General features: G+C 34.3%; 1 long non-coding RNA gene across 5 annotated transcripts in view; it reads left to right on the forward strand.

Moving 5' to 3' along the window:
• LOC114309206 (uncharacterized) overlaps positions 1-26142 on the forward strand; it is a 62713-nt gene that overhangs the window by 19004 nt on the left and 17567 nt on the right. The window contains exon 3 of one of the 5 annotated variants that reach the window (XR_014357205.1): positions 3268-4044. The exons of 2 other annotated variants lie outside the window; for them this stretch is intronic. This is a non-coding gene — a long non-coding RNA (uncharacterized LOC114309206). Of the gene's footprint in view, positions 1-1010; positions 1264-1482; positions 1786-3267; positions 4045-26142 lie in introns of those variants that run through there. 2 more of the 5 variants (XR_014357204.1, XR_014357200.1) reach the window with 2 other exon arrangements.

The following is a 26142-nucleotide window of genomic DNA, read 5'->3' on the forward strand; positions in this document are numbered from 1 at the left end:
TTAAATGGAGAAAAATAATAGAGACGGAGAGAAACATATTTATTTTATAACTCACACTTTCAATCTTTTCAAAAATAGAGAGATTTAGAGAAAAAAAAAACTAACAAATTTTTATATTTTTATAATATTAATTTTATTCCTACAAAAATAGAAAAAATAAAATGATTGACAAAATATAAAAAAGATTATTTTAATAATATAATATAAAATATTTTTTTTAATAAAATTTAACTAAATAAAAAAGAAAAAAATCACAATATTTTTTTCTCCTATAACTTAAATAATTATTTCTTTTCTTTTCGGGAACCCCAAAGATAGTGTAAATGTGGGATTTCATAGGAGAAGGAAATACCTTGCTTATTCCTAAGTCTCTCCTCTACACACCCACCCACACACACACACACACAACACAGAGAGGATTTTTGACCCTTGAAGATGGTGTTGAGGTTGCTAACATGGATGATTTGTAATTGAACTTTGTTATTCATTAGATCAATATTGTTTCTAGGGCTTTTTAATTCATTATGGGCGTTTGCTTGCTGATGTTTTTGCTCTCTGTTTTCTTGATAGGTATTTTTTTTTTGGGGGGTTCCCTCGTCTATTGTCTGCAGTTTTTCTTTGCTGATCAAAAAAAAAAAAACTCTCACACACACAGACAGATAGTTTGCAGTTTTCTGAAGATTATTCTGTTCTCTCACTTTTTTTTTTTCTTCTTTTTTTCTGGGTGTTATTTATCTGATCTATACAAGATAATACAAAAAAAAATAAATAAAAAACTGGTGGTCAAAATCTTTATTAAAGCTAAAACTGGTGGGATATCCACACTTCAGCCCATTAAAACAGTAATTATTATTAGGGTTTATGTTGTTGATGGGCAAACTCAATCACCAATCAACCTATGTAGTGATCTCTCTCTCTCTCTCTCTCTCTCTCTCTCTCTGTATCTACATATGCATACATATATATCTATTTTTACCTGGTATCGGACTTGCCTCTCTTGCCTCGTGTAGGTGTATGTTGTCTGAGTTGTAAGAATTGCACCATTTTAGACGAGGAATCTGAGTGCTTTCTGTGATGCCCTTGTTTACCGCCACTTCTCTCTCTTCCATACACACTCAGAGAGAAAAAGAGAGAGAGCCAGTGAGAGAGAAATCTTTGAAAGAAACTCACCTTCGAGAAGAATGAGGAGTAGATCTGTTTAGATTCTCTGTCAAGCCTCAACCGGAATTGGGGTGGCTGCTGTGCGGGTGCACAGCCGCCACTGCTGTGCAGTTATTTGGGTCATTTTCGGGGTTTATTTTGATAATTTAAATCGTTTATATAATTTGTAAAAAATTAAGTTAATCGGATATCGTTTACTCATTCATTCACACATTTGTATTTATAAAAATAAATAACAATTGTAATTTAAAGTATTAAAATAAATATAAATGTGAGTGGATGAATAGGTAAACGATATCTAATTAACTTGATTTTTTACAGGTACAACGGCTGCTGTGCACTCCGCGCAGCAACCACCCCAATTCCGCCTCTCAACCTGGATGGTCAATGAATTTTGCCCATATTGGTCTACAATAAATTCTCATAAATAAATCCATGTCTAAAACTCACTTCCTTAGATTTTTTTTTTTGAACGCACACCTCCTTAGATTTGAATCCAAAAAAAATAAAATAAAATAAAATAAAATTCTTAGATGGAGAAGAACCATTGGACAAAAAAGGATATGTACAATAATTCTGTTTGATTTTGAATTCTTTAATTCATATATCTGAGTTTTTAATGAATATTCTAATATTTAAATAAAAAAATTTTATTTTAAATTTACTAAGGCCTTGTTTGGGACACTCTAAAAAAGTCAAAAAGTCGCTATCCTATTTAAATCACATCATCTTATTTAAGTTACATCACCTCTCTATCATATTATTTCAAACCCAACTCATACCAAACTCATATTTTATAAAAAGTCAAAAAGTATACTTATTTAGATCATTTTAAATAATCCCTTAATCAAATTACATTTAAAAAGTACAAAATTTGTTATTTCTTTTTAAAATTCACTAAATACAATATATATATATATATATATATATGACAATGTATGAGAAATATGAAAATACAAAAATAAATTTATATTTTTTTTGTATTTATTAAAAAAAAGTTAGATTTCTTTCCAAATATTTTAATTTTTAAATACATTTAAATTAAGTGCATCTAAAAAATAAAAAATAAAAGAGTCTAAAATGTGAAAAAAGTTCAGTGAAAAAAAAAATTCATCAAAAATAAAAAACTTAAAACTATCTTTAAAATTCAAAACTAAACAGAATTTCTGTTCTTTTGTTTTTTAAATTTTAAGAATTCATAGTTATGTGTCAAGATTTTTAATATGTGGAAACATTTTTAAAATTTCATCAGTTCCCATTGAGCCATAAGTTTTCCGTGAGCCATTATTTATTATAGTTATGAGTAATTGACGAGGAAAAAAAGGGGTCATTTTTTGATAAGCCGTATTTGTTATAGGTATAATTTATGAGTAATTAAAGAGTAAAAAATGGGTCATTTTTTGATAATTTTTTTTAAAGTGTTTTATTCCGTCTAGCTCATTTTTTTTTTTTAGTATTCTATTAGATCTTGTTTAATGTAATATGATTAAATCATCTTTTTAATTTTTTGCATATATTTCTATTTTGAAACTAATGCACAATAAAAAATACGGTAGTGCTACATACATAAATTGATATACTAATTACTGTACCAATATAGTTATGATATTATCATTTTAAAACTATGATTCTGTCCATTATATAAATTACAAAAAACTCAAAGCCTCTAAAATTATGTCACATCATCTGTCGGTACACTAATTGGTATACCAATTGGTGCATATAACTAGGAATGGCAACGGGGCGGGACGGGGCCGGGAATCACCCTCCCCGTCCCCGATCCCCAACGGGGAGCCTATCGCCACCCCCGCTCCCGTCCCCCAACGGGGATCGGGTTTTCCCAACCCCGATAATTCCCTGGCTAAAATTAAAAAAAAAAAAACAACAACAAAAACAATCATCAACAGATCTAAATAGATCATTTTATCCCTATATTTAGAAAAATATAAAAAATAAAAATAAAAAATAATTGTAAAAAATGATCTAAATAGATCATTTTATCCCTATATTAATCAAATGTTAAAAAATTATCCCTATATTCATCAAATGTAAAAAAATAAAAAATAATAAAAAAATCTAACAAATCTTTTTCTTCATCTTCATTAGAGGCTTAGATGGTTGAATGATGCGACAAAAGTGAGAGGCAGATTAGAGGGACGACGACAACGATCTGAGCTCAGACGGAATAGAGGGACGACGGCGATCGGAGGGAGGCAGAGAGATCGTCGTGAGGCAGAATGATGCGACAAAAGTGAGAGGCAGATTAGAGGGACGACGACAACGATCTGAGCTCAGACGGAATAGAGGGACGATGGCGATCGGAGGGAGGAAGAGAGATCGGCGTGAGGCAGATCGGACGGAGACAGTGATGGTGTGGTCGGGGTGAGGCAGTGAGGTCGGAAGGAGGGATGGAGATCGGAGGGAGGCGAGGGTTTGAGAGAGAGAGAGGGAGGCGAGGGTTTGAGAGAGAGAGGGAGGCCAGGGTTTCTGACTCAGAATATTTGTTAGTGTAGTGTTTGTTTACATCTTCATTAGGAAACATATATATATATATAGGACGGTTATATCTGTGATTTCCTATCGGGGAAACGGGGACGGGGGACGGGGCCGGGGCGGGTCTGGGGCTGGGGAAGGTATCACCGTCTCCGGCCCGAAAGTAATCGGGGATTTATTTTTTAATACCATCCCCGGCCCGTGGGGAGTTTTTTTCGGGGAAAAACCATTCCATTCGGGGTCGGGGGGTCAGGTCTCCGTTGGGCCGGTTTCAAATTGCCATCCCTACATATAACATTATTCTAAAAAATAATAATAGTTCCTCATTTTACGGAGAAAATCTCTCCCTCATTCTAATGAGAAAATTTCTCCATCATTTTAAGAAGAAAATCTCTTCCCTATTCCACGGAGAAAATATCAAATTATGAACTTTTAACTTTTTTATAGTGTGAAAATTTAAAAAATAATGCAACAAAAAATCTGAACGAAAATCAATATGAATGTTCACAGTAAATAGCAGACATAAAACTAACTTTTGAAAAAATTACGCAAATACTAAAGTACAATATGAATGTTCACAATAAAGAATAAACATACAACTAATTTTTTAAAAAACAAAACTCATAAAAAATATAATGTGAATGTTCACAATTTATAATTAACATAAAACTAGTCTTAAAAAAAATTAATTCATACCAACGTGAAAATTTACATTGCATGTGAAAATATAAAACAAAATTGAAAAAAGTGAAAATCGATTATTTCAATTGTTCAATGGGAATAAAAATAATTGTTCAACCAATAATCATACTAACAAAAACAACAAACATACAACTAATTTCTAAAAAAAAAAACTTTTTTTAAAAAACTCATACCAAAATATAACGTGAATGTTCACAATTAACATAGAACTAGTTTTTTTTTTTTTAAAAAACTAAATTTATACCGATATGAATATTCACATTACAATATAAAAACATGAAACAAAATTGAAAGAACAAAAAAAAACTCGACTATTCCGATTGTTTAATAGCAACAAAAAATAATTGTTCAAATTACAAGCATAATAATAAACAATATACAAAAATCATCAAACAATATATAAAAAATCATCAAATAGTTCATATATATTGACGCACATTTTTAAAAAAATATGTATATAATCAATACTAGTATAATATCGGTGAATAAACTGCACAATATTGGTGATTGCACAAATCGACAAAGTGACTATAGTTATGTGTAACAGTGGCAAAAAAACTGATTGTTAATCGCCGATTTACCATCATCTCCGTTGCAAGTCCATCATCATTTCTATTATCTGTCTACAACTAACCTTCTCTTCCAAAAAATGATTCCATGGAGGACCTTAATGCAAAATAATAGTGAAGGAACATCCTTAATTAAATGAATCTCTCTCATTGATGCAAAGAAAATATTAAGAATAATAATATTCTATATTCTATATACAATGTTTTATATATATCACAAATAAAATATATCTAAGAATTGATATTTTCTCTTCTAGATATGTGGTATAATATATATATATATATATATATATATATTTTTAATAAAAGTTTGTAAGGGTAAAATAGTTTACATAACAATTCTAATATGAGAAAAATGACTTATTGGAATATAGTCTAAATATATGGGACTTGTTGAAATATTGTAAAACTTTGTAGACTTATTGGGTTATAAGTCTATTAAGGCCTTGTTTGGCATCCCTTAAAAAAGTTAAAAATTCAAAAAGTCACTATCCTATTTAAGTCACATCATCTTATTTAAGTCACATCATCTCTCTACCACATCACTTCAAACCCAACCCAACCCATACCCATACCCAATCCATATTTCATAAAAAGTCAAAAAGTACACTTATTTAAAACATCCCAAACAACCTTATAAATAAATCTCGCTAAAAAGGGTATATGATTTTTATAAAAGGGTTTGGCTATTTCAAATTGAGAGAGCGTTGAATTTAATAATCCGAATCGTTCACTTTTTACTATTTATTAAGTGGAATATTCATATTAAAAAATAAGATAATCCTACATCGATAATTATATATTTAAATTACATTTGTATTACAAAAATAAATGATTACTCTTAAAATTATAATTGTCGTACATTGTTTTTTACAACGAAGGTGATTCAAACATATAACAATTGATAACCGATCAACTTGATTTTTTATATGAATATTTTACTCATTGAATCTTAAAATGTGAACAGTTCAGACCACTAAGGTCAGCCCAAATATGAGTCTATTAAGTCTAAATACTCTCTCAAATTGGATAACTAATTTAAGATAGTCCAATCCTTTTATGAAATATCAACCTATTATTTACGAAATTATAGTAATATATTAGTAATTAGGATGGAACATTCAACCTAGGTATTGCAACTGGATTATATGATATTGAACTATAGGATCAACATAGGTTCACATTTTTTAATTAATTAATGGGCAAAATTGACTTTATCCCCTTGTGATTTTGTCTTGGACTATTTCACACCCCTATGGTTCAAATAGGCAAATATCTCTTTTATGGTTTTAGATTAAAGTGTTACAGTTAGTTTTTTCGTTAACCATAACGAAAGGTGTGTCATATACTCTCAAATTGAGAGTGGGCAATTCAAAAGTCCTAAGTTAAAGTCAAAAATTGAATCATTGCTTCTCAAAAATGAGTTGTCGAAGAGTGGAGAGTGGATCAAAAAGGTCGCACGGAGAAGAAGATCGAACTACATCAACTGGAAGCCGATCGGTGAAACCAATTGAAGAAGATCAAGAACAAACGAATGAGGAAGAAGACTAACTAGCACGCCACCAGAGAAAGATTAACCCTACCCCAACTTCTAGTAAGCCTAACCCACCAGCTTCCTTGAAGGATGCACTTGCCACCCCTCTTTTGGGGGTATTCTTTTGAACCCATTACCATTAATCGGCATGCAATGGTAAATGATAATGAAGAACCTATTCCGAGAGTTGATTTATCGGAGGATGAACCGAATTATTTTAAGAACTCCTTGGTGCGAATCTCTTTTAGTCAAGTTGACAGGCCGAAAAGTGGGTTTGATTTTCTTACTCTCCAGATTAAATAGCATATGGAAACCTGTTAGAACCATCCAAGGTATTGAGCTTGGAGATCAGTTTGTCCTTGTAAAGGTGATGGAAGAAACAGATCTTATCAAAGTCCTCAACGAAGGTCCTTGGTTCATTGGTCCAAACTACCTTACGGTTAGATGTTGGGAACTTGAATTTCAAACCTCGACTGCTACGTGTTTCACCATAGTAGTTTGGGCTCGCCTTAAGGGCTTACCTATTGAAATTTTCAATCGTGCCATCCTCTAACGAATTGGGTCTTTGTTGGGCAATCTATTAAAGATAGATGTTCACTCTGAGAGGTGATAAAGGAAAGTTTTCACGTCTCTATGTCTAGATTGACCTAGATAAGCCATTACTATCTAGAGTTATGATTGGGTCTATAATTCAAAAAGTTTCGTATGAAGGTGTAATAACTATTTTCTTTGAATGTGGGAGAGTTGACCACAGGAAAGGGGATTGCAAAACGTTTGTCCCCTTGAGCACTTTAACTCAGTAAGTTTTAGGATCTTTGACATCGGCCAAAGAGGATGCATTTGGTCCATGGATGCTCATAAATAAGAAAGTAGGTCCTAGACACAGTAAATCAACACCGGCAAAGCATGATCCACCGGAAAAATCTTACTTAGTGCCAAACCCTAAACTTTCCTAGTTTCATAAAGCAATAAATCAAACTCATGCAATCTCTAACTCCAAAGTAGCTTCTTCTAGCCTTAACCCCAACTCTACTGATGTGGAGTCGTATTAAGCTGATATTGCTGATTCCAACCCTTTCTATATCCTTGCCAACTCTATTGTTGTGGCATCAAGTCTTGAGCCTAGCCCTAATCTACCACTTGGTGTTGTTACATAAAGTCAGCCTGCAAAAAACCCTAACCATGCTATGCCTGTTACCACCCCCTCTGCCTCTTGTACGACCTTAGAAAGAAAGCCTTCCCTCATCCCTTCCATCAACTCCCCCTCTTCAAAACCTCAACAACTAGCACCTAGTCTTGATAGCTCTGCCCTTATTTTGAAACCTTGTTCCCTGCCCCTCTCTTATCTTTCTTCATCCCCCTTCCTACACTTATTATTCCATCTCACTCTAACACTGTCACTACCATCAAACATGCCTTACACAATTTCAAACTGCTTTTCATTTTGGAGATCCATAAATCCTTTACTAGCCCACCACATTTAACCCTTTCCAACCCCATCCATCCCTTTTAGAGTTCACAACCTAGAGAACAAAGATTGAGCAGAGTGGTTCATAGAGACCTCGAACAACATTCACCGAGTAAGAGGCGAACTAATCCCTCTAATTTGGAGTGACCCAACCCATATCTTGGGCTGGTACGACACAAGAATCATGAATATTTGGATGAACGTCTCCATTTTTATCCCAGCCCCTTACCCACTCCCTCACCAACCAACTATGATGGTCCACTTTCTGACCTCACTATATACTTACCTCTCGGACATCCTAACCTAAACCATCAAACTCAACCAAATTCTGACCCCAACTGTCAGTTTCCTTCTGAACTGCTCCAGTTTTGTCAAAAATTTGATGAATGAGACCTTTCTCCTCGTGCCAGACCCCCCTTACCTGAACTTTCATTACTTGGGGAGCTCTACACGCACTTTCCTAATGTTGGGACAATAGAGAAAGTTGGCATACTCCAATAGGAGGTGATCCCTCTGTTCCCTCAGCGTAACCCTCAAATGAAAGTACTTTTGTGAATTGTCGAGGCACGACAAACCCACATTTTTGCAGACATCTACGTGAACTGCTAAATGAACACCATCCCTACCTTCTTATGATTACGGACATTAGGTGGGGAGAGGATAGAGGTAAAGCCCTCATCTCCATCATTGGATTCTCTTCTGTGCATGTCTCTGAACATGTTGGTTTCGTTGGTAGCATTTGGTTGTTGTGGAATAACTCTGAGATTCATTGCAACATCCTCGCCAAATCTTTGCAGGAAGACCATGCTTGGATTCAGGTCCCCTCTCACAATTCTTTTTTTTAAAATTTTTTTTTATGTTAGTCCTCATTTCTCTCGAAGAAATATTTTGTGGGAAAATTTGAAAAATATTTCTGAAGTCCATAATGGACCATGGCTTATGATTGGTGACTTCAATGAAGTTCTCTCTGGAGAAGATAAATTTGAGGGAAAAGAGATCAATTTATACAGAGCCCAGACTTTCAAAAACTGTGTTGATCAGTGTGGGATGATTAATCTTGGCTTCTCAGGGCCTCAATTTACACGGACAAATCTAAGAAGTAATGGCAACCTCATTGAGGAAAGAATTGATAGGTGTTGAAGTAATGCTAATTGGCACAATCTCTACCCTGAATCCTACATTTTCCACCTTTCCACCTCTATTCTAACCATTGCCCCATTCTGTTAAACACATCACCTAGCCCTTCTGGTCAGTCCAATCACCCCTTTTGCTTTGAAACCATGTGGTTTTCAGATCCCTCAATTTTCCTTATTATTTAGGCCAGTTGGAGTGATCCTACCATTCCCTATCTGGACTGCGTCACAACTTTTGTTGAAAAAGTCTCCATTCGAAATAAAGAACATTTCGGCAACATCTTTTTCAAAAAGAAAAGAATTGATGCCCTGTATCCATGGTATTCAAAGAGCTTTAGATAACGGCCCTTCAACTTTTCTTTTCAATTTTGAAAACGATCTTATCACCAATCTTAACAATATCCTCAAACTTGAAGAAGAGTTCTGGGCCTTGAAAGCCCACACAAATTTTGTTTTTGAAGGGGATCTGTCGTACCATTTACAGTATCCTCCCATGATTCCTGTCTCTTGTCGAGCCAAAAAATAAGCTACTCCAAGTCTAAAGGCATCTTCTCTAGCAATGTATCCTTGGAGAATCAAATTTACCTTTCTAAAACCCTCAAGATTCCCAAAGCTTCCTCTTTAGGGAAACATTTTGGCTGTTCTATCTTCCATGAAAGTCCTACTACGAGCTTCTTTAATTTCCTCATTAAAAAACTCAATTCGAAACTCACAGGATGGAAAACAAAACTATTGTCCTCTGTAGGTTGTATCATCCTTATCAAAGCTGTTAATAGTGCAATCCCTGCCCATGTGATGTAGTGTAACTTCCTTTCCCAATTTGTTACTAATGCCATGGACAGACTAAATAAGAACTTTCTGTGGGGGTCAGCGTAGGAAAAACAAAAAAATCCATCTTCTTAGTTGGAAGTCAGTTACTAAACCTAAGAGACATGGTGGTCTTGGTATTCGTCAAGCTAGCCTTATCAACAGAGTTGCGATGGCAAAGCTCGATTGGAGACTGGCCACTAAAAATAAAACCCTTTGGGTCAAAGTATTACTTGCTAAATACTCTAACGGCCGTACCAATAAACCTTCAACTTGTTGGAGAAGTTTAGAGAAAAGGAAAGACTTTTTTGATAAAGGGTCAAAAATATCAGTTAGGAATGAAGAGGACCCCTCTTTTTGGTTTGATAACTGGACAGGTCTTGGACCACTCCGGAACCTTGTAGTTAGACCCTTAGCCCATCACGAACACTCCTACATTGTCAAAGACTGCTGGGCTCATAGCTCATGGAACTTTGATTGCCTTTCTTTTACTCTTTCCCCTGATGCCTTAATTATACTTTAAGGGATTACTCTCCAATGGTTCAACCCAACCAATGATCGGGTCATTTGGATCAAGTCAAGTAATGACAGGTTTTCTAGTAGTCTGGTTATTTTTTCTTAAAATCCTTCCCCATTTCACCTTCCTTGGATGATTGGAATTGTGTTTCGAAAGTCAAAGCAATCCCTAGAGTCAAATTCTTCCTCTGGTTGACACTTCAACACAAGATTAGCACCAAAACCTTTCTGGTTCATCGCAAAATTAGGGAAGATAATATCTGTCCTTGTGTAAGAATTTAACTAAATTCCCCATTTATGCTGATTGCCCAAGAGCTCAAGCTTTTTGGAATTCTATTGGTATCTCTCTTGATACCTGTCATTCTTTTAACTACAATCTCACTGACTAGATTAAATTCAATTGTCAAACCTCCCTCATCCATCCTTCCTCAGCCTTGTGGTCTATCATTTTTTCTATCTCTTGTTGGCTCATCTGGAAAAATCGAAACTCTCTAGTTTTCAATTCCAATGTATCTTTCAAACCCTTTGTATCCATCACTCTGGCATTGGAATGGCAGCATCTCTCCAATTCTCGCCTTCAAAAAGTCTAGTGATCTGTGTCTATTAGTTGGAGTCCACCTAATGAGGGTTGGTTCAAGCTCAATACGGATGATGCTTCAAAAGAAAACTTAGACAAAACTTCTGCAGGAGGCCTTATCAGGGACCATCTAGGTCATTGGGTTATGGGCTTTTGCAGGTGTTACTTCAAGTGATGCTGTTGAAATCTAGGCTCTGAGGGATGGGCTTAAATTAGCTCTGGATAAGAATCTTTCTAACTTAGAGATTGAAACAGATGCAATCTTTACTCAAACAACTCTTGGCAAGTGGCACCATGGACTCACATCAGCTTAATAATCTCATTTGTGAGGGAGATTTCATAATCTGGCTTTAGGCCGTGGTAATGGCAGCATCTCTCCATTGGCCCGAGATGATCGTCTGTCAACCCAGGCTTATTGTTCGCGTATGTAGCTCGGCAGAAAGGTCTCTCACGGACCAGCCTAGCTTGTCTGGAGCTCGACCGTACTGGAATGCTACTGAGCTCGGTTGTGATGGAGCTCGGCGAGTGGCACTGTTGGACTCGTTAAGTAGCTCGGTCGAAGGAGGCCGGGGTGATGCCGCCGGGCTGTCAAGTTCCCGCTAATGTTGTCTGGCGGTTTGGCTAGGTGGTGTTCGCTGGATTTGTGCTGACAGATGGGAGAGCAGCTCCACGTCTAAAAAGACTAATGGGTGCAGAGTTGAGCGCAGAAAGTATATAAGCATGATTGCGCCTCCCATGCTGAGGATGGAACATCATTTGGTGAGAAACACTCTTTGTGATTTATCTCTCTTCCTCTCTCTCTCCCTGAGTATGTGCGCTAACTTGACCGTCGGAGGGGTTTTCCGGCTACACACTGCCGGGTAGCTCACCGCCGTTGTGCTCGCAGGTCGATCGGATAGATAAGGAACTTAGACGAAAGGAGTACGGGCTTCGCGGAATATTTGCTCCCCGTACATCATTAATGATTATAGGTACCTTCTAAACTGCCTCGGAGCACCGACAATTAACCATATCTATTCAAGAAGCCAATGCTTGTGCAGATTTGCTTGCAAACATAGGGACTACAGTTGAAAATTTTCAAATTTTTGTCAACCGTCCCCGTCTTGTTTGTACTCAATTATTTGATAATGCTTGGATGTTTGCTATACTAGACTTGTGTAACTTCCTTTATTAATGCATCCAGTTTACTACCAAAAAAAAAAAAATTGAATCAAACATCAATGATACCATCATATTCATCTTATTCTCCAAATTAAATATTAATCATAACCAAACCCTAACTCTAATTCTCATCTTTTATAAATAAAAAAAAGAGGGTAAATTACAAACACATCCCCTGAGATTTACTTAAATGACAAATTACTCTCTATAGTTTTAGAAATTACATTATGCCCCCTAAGGTTTCTAATTTCATAACATATAGGCCTTTTTATTAATAAATCAGCAAGTTAATTAACAGTTTTTGATAATGTTAAAATTCTATTTCAATTAATAATTCATATAATTTTATTATTGTATAGGTGAACAATTAGAAATTTCACTTTTTTAATTAATTTTATTAAATAAAAAATTCTGACAGTGTGGTATTTGTAATTTTCTAAACTATAAGGAAATTCGTATTTTAAGCAAATCTTAGAGTGTATTTGTAATTTACTCAAAACATAATTTAATTTAATTTAAGGTAATTTAATTTCTCAAATCTCAGGAGTGTAGATTAAGGTAATTTTATGGTAATAAATTAGAGTAATTAAGTTAATTTATGGTTTAATTTAATATATATATATATATATATATTAAAATTAAAAACTAGCTTAAGGTAATTTTAAGATTTAGTTTTATGGTAATAAATTAAGGTATTTAGGTTAATTTATGATTTAAGTTGTTAAATATATAATTATATGTTTAATTTAAAATGTTATTAAATAAGTTAATTTTTATAATTAGGGTGTTTAGTTTAATTTAAGATTTAATTTGTTAAATAGATATATATATATATATATATATTCGTATGTTTAAATAAAAATGTTATTAAATAAAGTATTTTTTGGTAATAAATTATGGTATTTAGTTTAATTTATGATTTAATTAATTATATATATGCTTATTTTAAAATGTTATTAAATAAGAAATTTAGTTAAAAAATAAAAATTAGATTAAGGTAATTTTATGATAATAAATTAGGGTATTTAGTTTATTATGATTTTATTTGTTAAAAATGTTATTAAGATAGAAATTATATATATTAAGGAAGAGAGAAAGAGAATATACCATGGAGGTATTTAGGTAATTTTGTTGTTATTTATAATAGAGTTAACTTTGCAGTTTAGTCCAAAACTATAAGGAGATTCCTTGCCTATATTTGAACTATAAGGGGGGTAAAGTGCTCTGAGACAAAATAACCAGACATAAAAGTGAATTTTGCCCTTAATTAATTTAACAAAAAGTTAAATAACTATGGGCCTAAGCATAGTCAAATGGCTTACTCAACTTAGATAATGCAATTTTATTTTTCATGGACTTGATTTTATAAAACAGAGCCATAAGATCAAGGCATGCTAATATTTTCTTAGATATGTTTAATTTAGGGATGAATAGGGTTTTTTTTTTTTTTTTAATTCATGTAACAAGGTCCCGGTTAAACTCAATTCATAATCTTGGTGGCCTAGAAACTCTAGTCCCTCTTTCTCTTTCTTTGCCCTTTATGCTGTGTTTGGTTGGGGTTTTTGGGGTGGGATTTAGAAAAGGAATGAGAAATGTAATCCTATTTATGTTTGGTTATAATAAAAAATATATAGGAAAAGAAAGGGGGTGAGAAATAAATAAAGAAATAAGAGATCTTTTAGGACATCAATTTTATTTTATAACCAACACAACCAAACATAGTTGGGATTTGAAATTCTATTAATTCTTTCTCCTTTTCCTTTCATTTCCATTTCCCTTTCCATTTCCCTTCCCAAATCCCCCAACCAAACACAGCGTTAGGGGGAGATTATGAAGCTTTTAGTCTCTGTATCCCGCTCGTTTCTTTTTCAGCAGTTTCTCCTTTTTTTCTTAATTTTTTATTCATCACCATACAAACTGCCACCGTTTCTCTTGTCTTCATTATCGGCAACTTTTAGATCTAGACTTGTATTTGATTTATGATCGAGATCTGACGGTGATAAACACGCTTTTATACATCAGGCACCAGTTCAAATCTAGAATATTTTATTTTGTAACATAGAGGTGGGGATTAAGGTACCATAGTTAGCGGTTGCAACGATGAAGGGATCATGAAAGTAATTGATAATATTTGTTTGGTGGTGATTGTTTTGATTTTTATGTGTTTTTATGTGTTTTTATTTTTGTGTTATAATAATATCTCTCTATGTGGAAGGCTCATCCTTTTGTAGATATTTGTATTTCTCTTCATGTAAAGACTTGTATCCTCCTTATGTGGATGATTTGTTTATCCCTTCTAGGATCTATCTTGTACTTCTATATATTTTATTGATATATTTTATTAAAGGGATTGCAATGCACTAAAGTTGCATTCTTTCCCATTAAAAAAAAAAAGAAAAAAGAGTTAACAGCCAAGATTAACGTCATATTTTTTACTAAATTTAAAAATTTAGGCTTTGTTTGGCTTGTTTTTTAAGGAAAAAAAATCGGAATTTTGTTTTGAAAAAAAGAAAACTAATTTGATAAAAATAAGTATCAAAAAAATATTTTTAAATTTTTTAAAATTATTTATGGCCTCCCAAAAAATAAAACTATATAAAAATGATAAAGTGTTTTTTTTTCTTTTACCAAATTTGTTTTTAGTTTTTCAGAGTTTTTTTTTTTAAAAATAAAGTTTTGAAAACCAAACCAAACATGGCCTTAAGCAATGCACTAAAGTTGCATTCTTTCCCATTAAAAAAAAAAGAAAAAAGAGTTAACAGTCAAGGCTAACGTCATATTTTTAACTAAATTTAAAAATTTAGGCTTTGTTTGGCTTGTTTTTTAAGAAAAAAAAATCGGAATTTTGTTTTGAAAAAAAGAAAACTAATTTGATAAAAATAAATATCAAAAAAATATTTTTAAAATTTTAAAAATTATTTATGGCCTCCCAAAAAATAAAACTATATAAAAATGATAAAGTGTTTTTTTTTCTTTTACCAAATTTGTTTTTAGTTTTTCAGAGTTTTTTTTAAAAAAATAAAGTTTTGAAAACCAAACCAAACATGGCCTTAAAATAAAAGTCATGACGCCACTTAAACCTAATATCTTCGTTATTTTTCTTTTTTCTTTTTGTCCTTTTAGATGACATGAATTTGGTAAAAAAATCATGTTGAATTACAGATTACGTTAATCTCAAACACAATTAAAAAATGCAACTATAAATGGTCATTGCATGTTTTTTGGGGGGTTTTGATTATAGTCTATACATTTTTTATCACTGAATTCACATAATTATAAAATTAAAATTAGATTTTATGAAATGTAATAGTTCATATATAAATTCTATATAAGCTAAAATAATATATTTTTATAATTTTTAAATATATATATATGTGTGTGTATGTGTTTTTTTTTTTTTTTTTTTTTTGGATTCAATATATATGTGTATGTTTATCCTATGCATAATACCGATATACTACTAGTTACTAGTTTGTTAGAATGAACCCAAAAGAGAGAATTGCATAAAAGACAATAGTGGAAAATTTCTGCAGCATATAATCTTTACAATTTGTACAAAGTGAGACTATTTATAGCTTAGGAAAAAAGTGTTGTACAAGAAACTTTAGGATAGAGTATACAATAAACTTAACCATACATGGAAAGGGAATAAGCGAAAATATTATTATGAAACATAATTTACATTAACCAAAAATAAATAAATAAAAACCGTCTCATCAGACAATTAAAGTAAAGATAACAAAAATAAATAAATAAAAACCGTCGCATTAGACAACTAAAGTAAAGATAAAGATATGCAAATGGTGTTAAAGTGAAACTATCTATCTATTAAACAATCTGTTTCTTTTCTTGCGATGAGTTATTATAGGATTTAAAACTACTCTTAATTCGAATAAGATTGATTGAATACTTGGTATTTGATAATGATGTGAATGATTAAAAGTTTAAGCATGCATTGAGAAGGAGCATGGATCCGTAAAGTAATTAGCTATCACACACACAAGATACTATAGTGAAAAAAAAAATTATAGTGAAAAAACTCTTCAAACTAATACATCAAAAGTTACATCCTAGGATAACAACTAGACTATGACAAAGGAATATCTTTAACACCGATACATTAACCTATGACAAACAAACACCAATTTATTATGATAAAAAACAACAAAACTTACATCAAAACTTACATCCTTCAATTCATGATAAAGAAAAACCTTTAATTCACAAGGTGCCATCAAAAGTTATGTCCTAAGATCATGCATCACCTTTACCACCTATACCACCTATACATTAATCTCTCACTCGTAGTAGCATAAACTCAAACAACCAACAACCATAGGAAGAAGACAAAAACCAAATAGACACCCGAAATGCATACCGATTCAGCACAACAATAGACAAGATGTAGTAAATCCCAAACACTAAGCCCATAGACAAAATTGTAGAGTTAAACACTAATTCTGAAGCTCCCAGTTGTTACCCAAACCACATAGATGTAGCTCATGACCAAACAAATAAACTTCAGGCAACAATCAACAATCTACAACACCAGCAACACCCAAATAAAAAAACTAATTGTATCCATCAGGTAGATAACACTTCAAATAAGTTCAACTTAAATCATTTCATTGTTTCTTTGTTGGATGCCATTCTTCTGTCCAAAGGTATAGGTGCTTAGATCCTAAAACTTGTAAAGTTTACTTATACATGCATTGAGATTGTTTTTTCCTTTTTCCACCACCTCTATTGCTATAGCCTCTTCATCTATTCCACAATTGAATCCTTTCTTCCAGTCCTCTCCCCTTTTTTGCTTCTCTTTTTGATGTTCCCTCTCTCTTCTTCTGCTTTCTTCCATGGAGTTCTTTACTTCCTTCACCAATTTTTATTCCTAATCCTGTTCCCATTTAGTTAATCTCTATTTAGTTCCTCTCTCATATGTTACTTCCTTCGCCAATTTTCTTATCCTATTTTCTTGACTTCCATAAAAGCTTCTTCCAACTCTATTTCTGTAGAAATTTAGCCATTGAATTTCAAGGAAGCTCTCCAATTCCCTGTTTAGGATGTTGTCACAATGAATGAATTTCAAGCTATGCAAGCAAGGCACTTGGTCATCGGTTCCTCTACATTTCACCAAAAAATGCTAAGTGGGTATTTAGGTTGACGAGGAATTGATATGGAACGATAACTCGACATAAGGATAGGTTGGTCGCCAAGAGAAAGGCATTGATTTTCTTTAAGAAGAGGGTATTGATTTTTAATTAAATTGCTAAGTTTCTTTGTGTAGCCTTATATTTTCATTGGCCTTTAAAACAATTTGACATTTCTTTCTTTCATGGTAAGCTAGAAGAAGTTTACATACTTCAACAGCCTGAATTTACTAACTCTGCTAACCCTACTCATGTTTGCAAACTTCAAAAGCCCTTTATGATCTTAAACAAATACCTAGAGCTTCGTATTCTACTTTTTTTTTCATTTCTCTTGACAAGTACCTTGAGCTTGGTATTTGACTTTCTCTTCATTTTTTATTTTTCATTTCTCAAGCATTCAAAAATAGCCATAGTGATTAGGGTTGTGCAAAATACCATTCAATCCACACCGATCCATCTGCTAACCGCGGATTAAACTTTATAGTCCGCCTTTGAAACCACTCCGCTTTACTATAGTTAATACATATATTTTTTTAAACTTTTAATGAAACATCAAAGTAAAAATGAGTATGAGTGAGATTTAAGATGAGAAATTTGTTGCAAAGTAGTAGTTATATATATGAAAAATGTTAAGTAACATTAGTTTGTGTTATTTATATATGAAAAATATTATGCAAATTAGTGTTATATATTATGTAAATACCGCCCAATTGTTTAAGAATATTATTTAATCAACTAACAAATTGAAACCGTTATGTATAACCATTCTTTTGATCTATCTTGATGACATTCTTATCATTGGAAATGATGAGCAGCACATCCATGCTTTGTTTCAGAATTTTCCTTCAACATTTTCAATGAAAAAACTTGCGGATATTTCTTATTTCCTGGAAATATCTGTGTAGTCTCAAGGCCAAGGCTCTTTTCTTGTCGAAGCATGATGACAAATTGCAAACTCTATTATACTCGTATTTCAGCAAACTCCTTTGTCAATCCAAATGATTCTCTTCCTTTTTTTCTATAGCCCTCCTTTTATAAACATCTTGTTGGGGACTTTATACTATTTAAGCTTGTTAGCACATACATGCTCCTACAATTGGTCATTTTTTCTCTGCTAAAAGGCTTCCTAGATATGTCAAAGGAATGTTATCTAATGGCCTTTCATTCAATCCTATTTAGTTTCTTTGATTTGATTGTCTTTTTAGACACCAATTAGGCAGGTGATTATAAAGATAGAAGGTCAATCTCTAGTTATTGTATATCTTTCTTGGTTCCAATTTGCTCTCTTGGTCTACAAAAAAGCAAGCCACAATCTTAAGATCCTCTACTAAAGCAGAATGTGGGTCCTTGACTCACACTATTGCAGAAGCTACTTTTTGATCCTTGGTCGTCCTTTGAAAGTCATCATCCTGAATTTTTTTGGAGTATTATTTATCGCGGCATCACTCATTCCTCTATTCCTATCCTTTAGTGTGATGTGACAATTTTTTGCCATATCCTTTCCATCCAATTTAGTTTTTCATACTCGTTCAAAGCTTATTGAAGTGGATCATCATTTTGTTAAGGAGAGGGTTTTTGCTAAAAATTTGTTCTCGTCTACATTCCTTCTATTAATCAACTAGCAAATATTAAGTTTTTATGCTTAATATCAATTTAAAAATTATTATTATCTTATTATTGTTAGTTACGGGAAAAAAATTGAAGTTGTAATTGAAGAAAATTATGAACAAACAGAGATATTTCATTTATTGAAAAACTACATTTCATACTTACAACTTATCTATATATAGAGATCAATGCAGAATATTCTAGAATCTCTAACAACCTAACAGAATTTGCATATTACAAGCTAGTTACAACTGCCACATGTGGACTGCATAACTATTTTGATAACTGTGGCTGAAAGGTGGCGTGGCTTGTGGCTGAAGTGTGAAATGAGCTGAATGGGTGTGCTTCTGCAACTGTGGCTGTATTGGTTCAGTTGACAGTTGGCTTAGTAGTCTCAACAGTCCCCTGCAAGCTGATGGGCTGCTCAAAGACCATTAGCTTGTCCTTGAGATACTGAAATCTTGAAACAGACAAGGGCTTGGTAAACAAATCAGCTAGTTGATCAACAGTAGGAATGTATTGGACAACAAACTGCTTAGCCAAAATTTTATCTCGCACAAAATGACAATCGATTTCGATATGCTTCGAGCGAGAATGAAATACAGGATTGGAAGCCAAAGCCATGGCAGACAGATTATCACACCAAAGCACAGGTATGGTTGGAGAAGAGATACCCATTTCAGTGAGCAACATTATAATCCAACTAAGCTCAGCCGCTGTATGTGCTAAAGCACGATACTCTGCCTCAGTTGATGAGCGGGATACAGTGGCCTGTTTCTTGGCAGACCAAGACACTAGATTATCTCCCAAGAACACACAATAACCTGAGATAGATTTTCTATCATGAATATCACCAGCCCAATTGGCATCGGAAAAGCCATGAAGATCAAAAGAACTAGGGGTGTAGTGCAACCCATGAGGGAGAGTACCCTGCACAAATCTCAGAATCCTTTTAACGGCAGCAAAGTGACCCACTGTAGGAGCATGCATGTGCTGACATGCTTGATTAACAGCCAAAGAGAGATCAGGTCGAGTGATGGTAAGATATTGTAAGGCTCCAACAAGACTCCGATAAAGAGCAGGATTATCAAATGGAAGAGAAGCATTTGGAGGAGTATTGGGCTTGACAGAGATAGGAGACGAACAAGGTTTACAAGCAGAAAGACCGGCTTTCAAGAGAATGTCCTTGGCATATTTTTGCTGAGACAGAAAATATCCGGTATTGGTAGACTGAACAGAGATGCCAAGAAAATAGGAAATGGTCCCTAATTCCTTCATAGAAAAGGCATTATGCATATGAGTGATCAGTTGCTGAATATGGACAGAATTATTTCCAGTAAGTAAGATGTCATCAACATAGATGAGTAAGTAAGTAACTGAGGCAGAAGTTCTGTGAATGAAGAGGGAGGAATCACATTTACTATTTACAAACCCTTGGGAAAGTAAGAAGGTAGAAAAGGTGGAATACCAGGCCCGGGGAGCTTGTTTAAGACCATATAGTGCTTTGTGAAGTTTGCAAACATGAGAGGGGTATGAAGCATCTATAAACCCGGGAGGTTGAAGCATAAAAACTTCTTCATCAAGAATGCCATGAAGGAAGGCATTGGAAATATCCAACTGTTTAAGAGGCCAGTTATGAGAAAGAGCAAGGCAAAGCAAAATTCGAATAGTAGGTTGCTTAGCAACGGGGCTAAAGGTTTCATGAAAATCAAGCCCTTCTTGTTGTAAGTACCCTTTGGCTACTAAACGAGCTTTATATCGGGCAATCGAGCCATCGGAGTTTCGTTTCACCTTGAAGACCCATTTACACCCAATAGCATGTTTAGTAGGTGGAAGAGACACTAAGGACCAAGTGTTTTGTTTTTGCAAGGCGTGAAACTCGTCAAGCATAGCCTTATGCCAGATGGGTGAAAGTAAGGCTTCTTTGTTGGTGCTGTGACTGAGAGGAAGACTGATACTGGGTCTGGGCATGTGGCTGTGTCTGTGGCTGCTGAAACTGATGGTGAGACTGAGTATGGACATGTGGAGAGAAATTCGGAGTCTGTGCAGGTGGTTGAGGGTGGACAGATGGCTGATTCGGAGCTGGCAGATTTGGAATTGATTGAGTGTGGACAGATGGCTGATTCGGAGCTGGCAGATTTGGAATCTGCTGAATCTGCTGATTTGGTGAAGCAGAGGATGACTGTTGGAGCTGAGAAGGAGAATGTGGAACATGGACCTGAGGCTGCACTGAAGAAATGGAAGAAGAAGAATAGGAGGAAGGCCAGAAAAAAGAATGTAAATGAGGAAGAGAAGGAGCAGGTGAAGAGGAGGAAGCAAAGGGAAAAATATTCTCATGAAAAACAACATGTCGAGAAAGATAAACTTTGCCGGATTTAGGATCAAGACACCGGTAGCCCTTAGCAAAAGGATGATAGCCAAGAAAGACACGGGCCATAGATTTGGGTTGAAGTTTAGTAGACTGATAAGGTTTGAGCCAAGGAAAGCATTGGCAGCCAAAAGTTTTAAAATAGGAAAAATCTGGTATGAATTTAAAAAGAACTTCAAAAGGAGACTTGTGAGCAAGTTTGGAGGATGGAAGTCGGTTAATAAGAAAAGTAGCAATAGCTATGGCATCAAACCAGTAGTGCAAAGGAACAGAAGAATGATGGAGAAGAGCTGTAGCAGTCTCAGTGATATGGCGGTGCTTTCTCTCAGCAATACCATTCTGAGAAGGAGTATAAGGACAAGAATGCTGATGAATAATTCCATGAGTAGTTAAATAAGTGTTCATTTTGGACGTAAAATATTCCGAGCCTCCATCAGTTCGTAAAATATGTAAAGGAGTGGCAAACTGATTTTCAACATAAGCCTTAAACTCCATGAATTTAGCACAAACTTCACTCTTATAAGCCAAAGGATAAAGCCAAGTAAATCGACTAAAATCATCAACAAACAAAACATAATACTTGTAACCAGAACTAGAAGCAAATGGGCCCCAAACATCACTATGGATGAGGGAAAGTGGTGCATTTACAGTAGAATTGGACAGATGAAAAGGTAGCTTATGACTCTTAGCTAGACAACAGTCAGTACAATCAAAAGTAGTAGACTGATGATCAGACTTAGAACAAGACAAGTAAGGCAAGAGATGATTCAACTTTATTACAGATGGATGGCCTAATCTATTATGCCAAACAGAAGTAGAAACTGGTACAGTAGCATGAGAAGAACTGAGATGAGCATGCAACATAGGTGGTGAGATGGCAGCAGCAGAAAGAGATGGATTAAAATGGTATAGGCCATTGATATTAGAACCTTGATGAAGAACTTGCTTCGAAACCTTGTCCTGAATCACAAATGTAGAATCATCAAAGGTAATAGAACAGTTATTATCTTTGGCTAATTTGTGAACAGAAACAAGATTAGAGGAGATAGAAGGAGTATGTAAAACATTTTTCAATCGGAAGGAGAAATGAGGTGTAGGAAGTAAGCCATTACCAGTGTGATGAATAGGAAGAGTATTACCATCACCGACTGTTATTTGATCAGATCCGTGATAAGGATGAGAAGAAGTGAGATTATTCAAATCAGGTGTGATATGCTCAGTAGCTGCAGAGTCGAGATACCAAGGGGCTGAAGTAGAAGAAGCTGGATGAGAAGAAGCAACAAAAACCTGTGAATTGTTCTGTGGAGAAGTGCTAGACTGAAATTTGTTCTGTGTGGTAGACTGAAATTGTGGATCCAGTCTATACCAGCAATCTAAAGCAGCATGACCATGTCCTCCACAAATTTGACAGATCAGAGAAGACGCAGATCGACCTCGTCCTCGAAATGAACCACGGCTAACATAATTCTTAGGATGACTAGAAGAATAGAAAGAACCAGAATGTTGATTCTGTGAATGACTATTTGGAGATCCAGTTGAGTCATATGAACGGCCTCCTCGTCCGACTCTAGAGTATCTTCCTCGAGATCTAGAACCTCGATAGGTATAATTCAAAGAACCTCGAACAGAAGAGAAGGCCACAGTAGGTTCAGTAGGATCTTTGTGATGTTTAGACTCAATATGTATGGCTTCAGAGATAAGCAGAGAACTCAGTTCATCAACTGAAATGGATTCGGAACGAGCTCTAATCGTCGTCTTAAATGCATCATATTCGTCAGGAAGTCCATTCAAAATCAGAAGCACGAGATCTTCATCATCAATGAATGCAGAGGCAAGAGCTAACTGACTGACTAACTCTTTGATTTTTGTGAGATATGCCTCCATAGACTCAGTTTTCTTGGTAACACTGTTAAGTTTGTTCTTGAGTTGATGCACATGAGATCGAGAAAGTGCAGTAAACCTCTTGTGTAAAGCACTCCAAACCTCAGAACAACTGTGAAGATGAAGAACTGTAGAATAGAGTGCAGGTGATAAAGTTGCAGTGATGCAACTAAGAAGATGTGCATCTACAAGTTTCCATTGAGAATAGGCAGGATTATCAACCTCGGATCCAGAATCATCTTTGATTGTAACGGATGGACAAGGTGAAGTACCATCAACAATGCCAAGTAAATCAGTAGCTTTCAAAATATTCTGAGTTTGATTCTTCCAAATCAGAAAATTTGAGGCATCAAGCTTAACAGTGATAAACGAAGACAGATTGGAAATGAGAAGTGTAAGATTAGAAGGAATCGAATTTGAAGACATTGAATTAACTGAAACAAGAAGATGAATCAAGATTGAACACAAATGAGGATCAACTCGCAAGAGATTGGTGCTCTGATACCATGAAGAAAATTATGAACAAACAGAGATATTTCATTTATTGAAAAACTACATTTCATACTTACAACTTATCTATATATAGAGATCAATGCAGAATATTCTAGAATCTCTAACAACCTAACAGAATTTGCATATTACAAGCTAGTTACAACTGCCACATGTGGACTGCATAACTATTTTGATAACTGTGGCTGAAAGGTGGCGTGGCTTGTGGCTGAAGTGTGAAATGAGCTGAATGGGTGTGCTTCTGCAACTGTGGCTGTATTGGTTCAGTTGACAGTTGGCTTAGTAGTCTCAACAGTAATCATTAATTGCTTCCTCTAATTTAATTTTCTGGCTCTGTCACAGCCTTTAGTCATATACATATTTCAGTATCTAAGGGACAAGCTAATGGTGTTACCCTCACCTATTAGCTTGAGAGGGGATGATAAGAATATTAATCATTAGTTGTGGTCAATGCAACCTCAGCATTGTCTATGGTGGTTTTTTAATGCTGTTTGTTGTATGGGAAGAAGCTGGTTGTTAAAGGTTTGCTGAGCTGTTAAGTTGGTCTGCTATGCTGTTTGTTGTATGGGACGAAGCTAGTTGGTAATTTCAAGTAGTTGTCTTTGCTTTTGCTCTGCTTGTTGGTTTCTCACCAACTAGGAGCTTGGAGCTTGAGCTAGCTCCAAGCTCCACTTTATTGATGTATTTTATCATACTTTGTATGTTTTTCATCAATAAAGCTTTCTTTTTGCCGATTAAAAAAAAAAAAAAAAAAACGCAACCTCAATAGCAACAACTGCTTCAACATTAGAAGTAGTCTCAGTAGTGGAGTTAGTTGCATCAGCATACATAACATCATCAACAATTGCTTCAGTATATGCCAATGATCAATAGTGATCAAATATGCATTAGTATCAAGTGTTTGGTGGAGTTGTTATGCATTAGCCTAATTCTTGTAACAGATTTAATTAGATTCAATTGTCAATGTGGTATAGTAGAGTTTGTCATATATATATATATGTGTGTGTGTGTGTGTAACTAACAACTCTAACAAACTCGTCTAACTAATAATAGAAGCATGATAAGTAATTAGTAGCTCGACGATAACCAAACAAGGTCTTCTAATTAGAAGATCAATCACATTTTCTCAATTCTCCTACTTAGCTAGTGGTGAAAAATCCCGCACTTTACGCATCATTATAGGCATCCAAAGCACTTTAGTTGATCTTTCTCCTTTTTATCCCACATCTATTTCAATGATGAAAAAGGGAGCTCTTTCAAACAAAAATAAATAAGAAAAAGTAAAATCATAAAGGATATTGCGACGGCTAGTATTCTTGCCAAGAAAAAAAATGTTTGTATGTAATATATGGAACAAATTATAAAACTTTCACTCCAAGAAGTTCAGTCACTCATGTCAAAATCTTTGCACCTCTCTCTTTTAGTGACAAATGAAATGAGCAATTTTATTGCCCATCTTTAATCTCGCAAACATAATCATAATCATTACTCTTTGTAACAAGTTAATGCCATCAAAATATTTGTGATTGCCAAGTGTTTTTTATATTTGAATTTGAAAAGTCATTGGTTGTAGGCGTGATCATTCCTTGAACACTCAAAATTTTTTTATCACGGATTTCTCTTTGCTGATGTTTGATTTGCAAATCACTTTAATCCACAAGGTTGCCACAAGTTAGTAACTGAATTTGCTTGAGCTTAGCAACAATTGGATTTGTGAAGTCAAGTTTAGTTTTGCCTATGTAAATAAGATCAAAGTGAAAGGTTATTTTCATTACATGGTCTATTTTAGCTATGGCACTTCAAACAAACATGAATCATGAAATTATGAAATTTGGTCTCCATGTGACATTAATTATCTTGAGAAACTTATGATATGCTTAATTTGCATTTCCAGAATCTGAGGAAAGCAAGGCATTCTTTACTTTGTAAGAAGAATTAGCAACAAACACATCTCCAATCTTCTTCAATAAAAACAATTGCTAGTTTGAGGTTGCAACACAACTTGTCTAATAAACAGATTCTAAACACCGTTCACTTAAAAAAAAAAAATCTCCATGCCAGAATTAGAATAGCAGCTGATGGAACAATGCCTTGCTTACGTGAATTTTCATCATAAATTACGACTAGGTTTGTTCTTAAATGCATAGCATTTAGTCTAGAATCAAAAAAAATTGCTAACCCTTAAAGATGCTATTCAGGAAGATAAGATCACACAGATCTTATTCAATAGGAGGCCAATTTTTTCTTTTTTTTTTTAGAGTTTAGTATGACTTAAATGTAGCTAGGGCTATTAATATCATATCTTCAACAATACATGCGAAGAAGCTTCATCATAATGTTTTAGAACTTCGGTGGATCTCAAATGTAGTAGAGCAGAAGAAGAGATGAGTTATCACTCAATATTGCATCTTCCCAACCCAAATGATATAGTGTTTACTGTTATGCCGTGGCACTTTTCACAGCACCTAATTCGTTTTTCTTTTTCTTTTCTGTTTTTTTAAATTTTT

This window comes from Camellia sinensis, chromosome 15, assembly GCF_055761805.1.
Source record: "Camellia sinensis isolate YWXY chromosome 15, ASM5576180v1, whole genome shotgun sequence".
Classification (NCBI taxonomy): domain Eukaryota; kingdom Viridiplantae; phylum Streptophyta; class Magnoliopsida; order Ericales; family Theaceae; genus Camellia; species Camellia sinensis.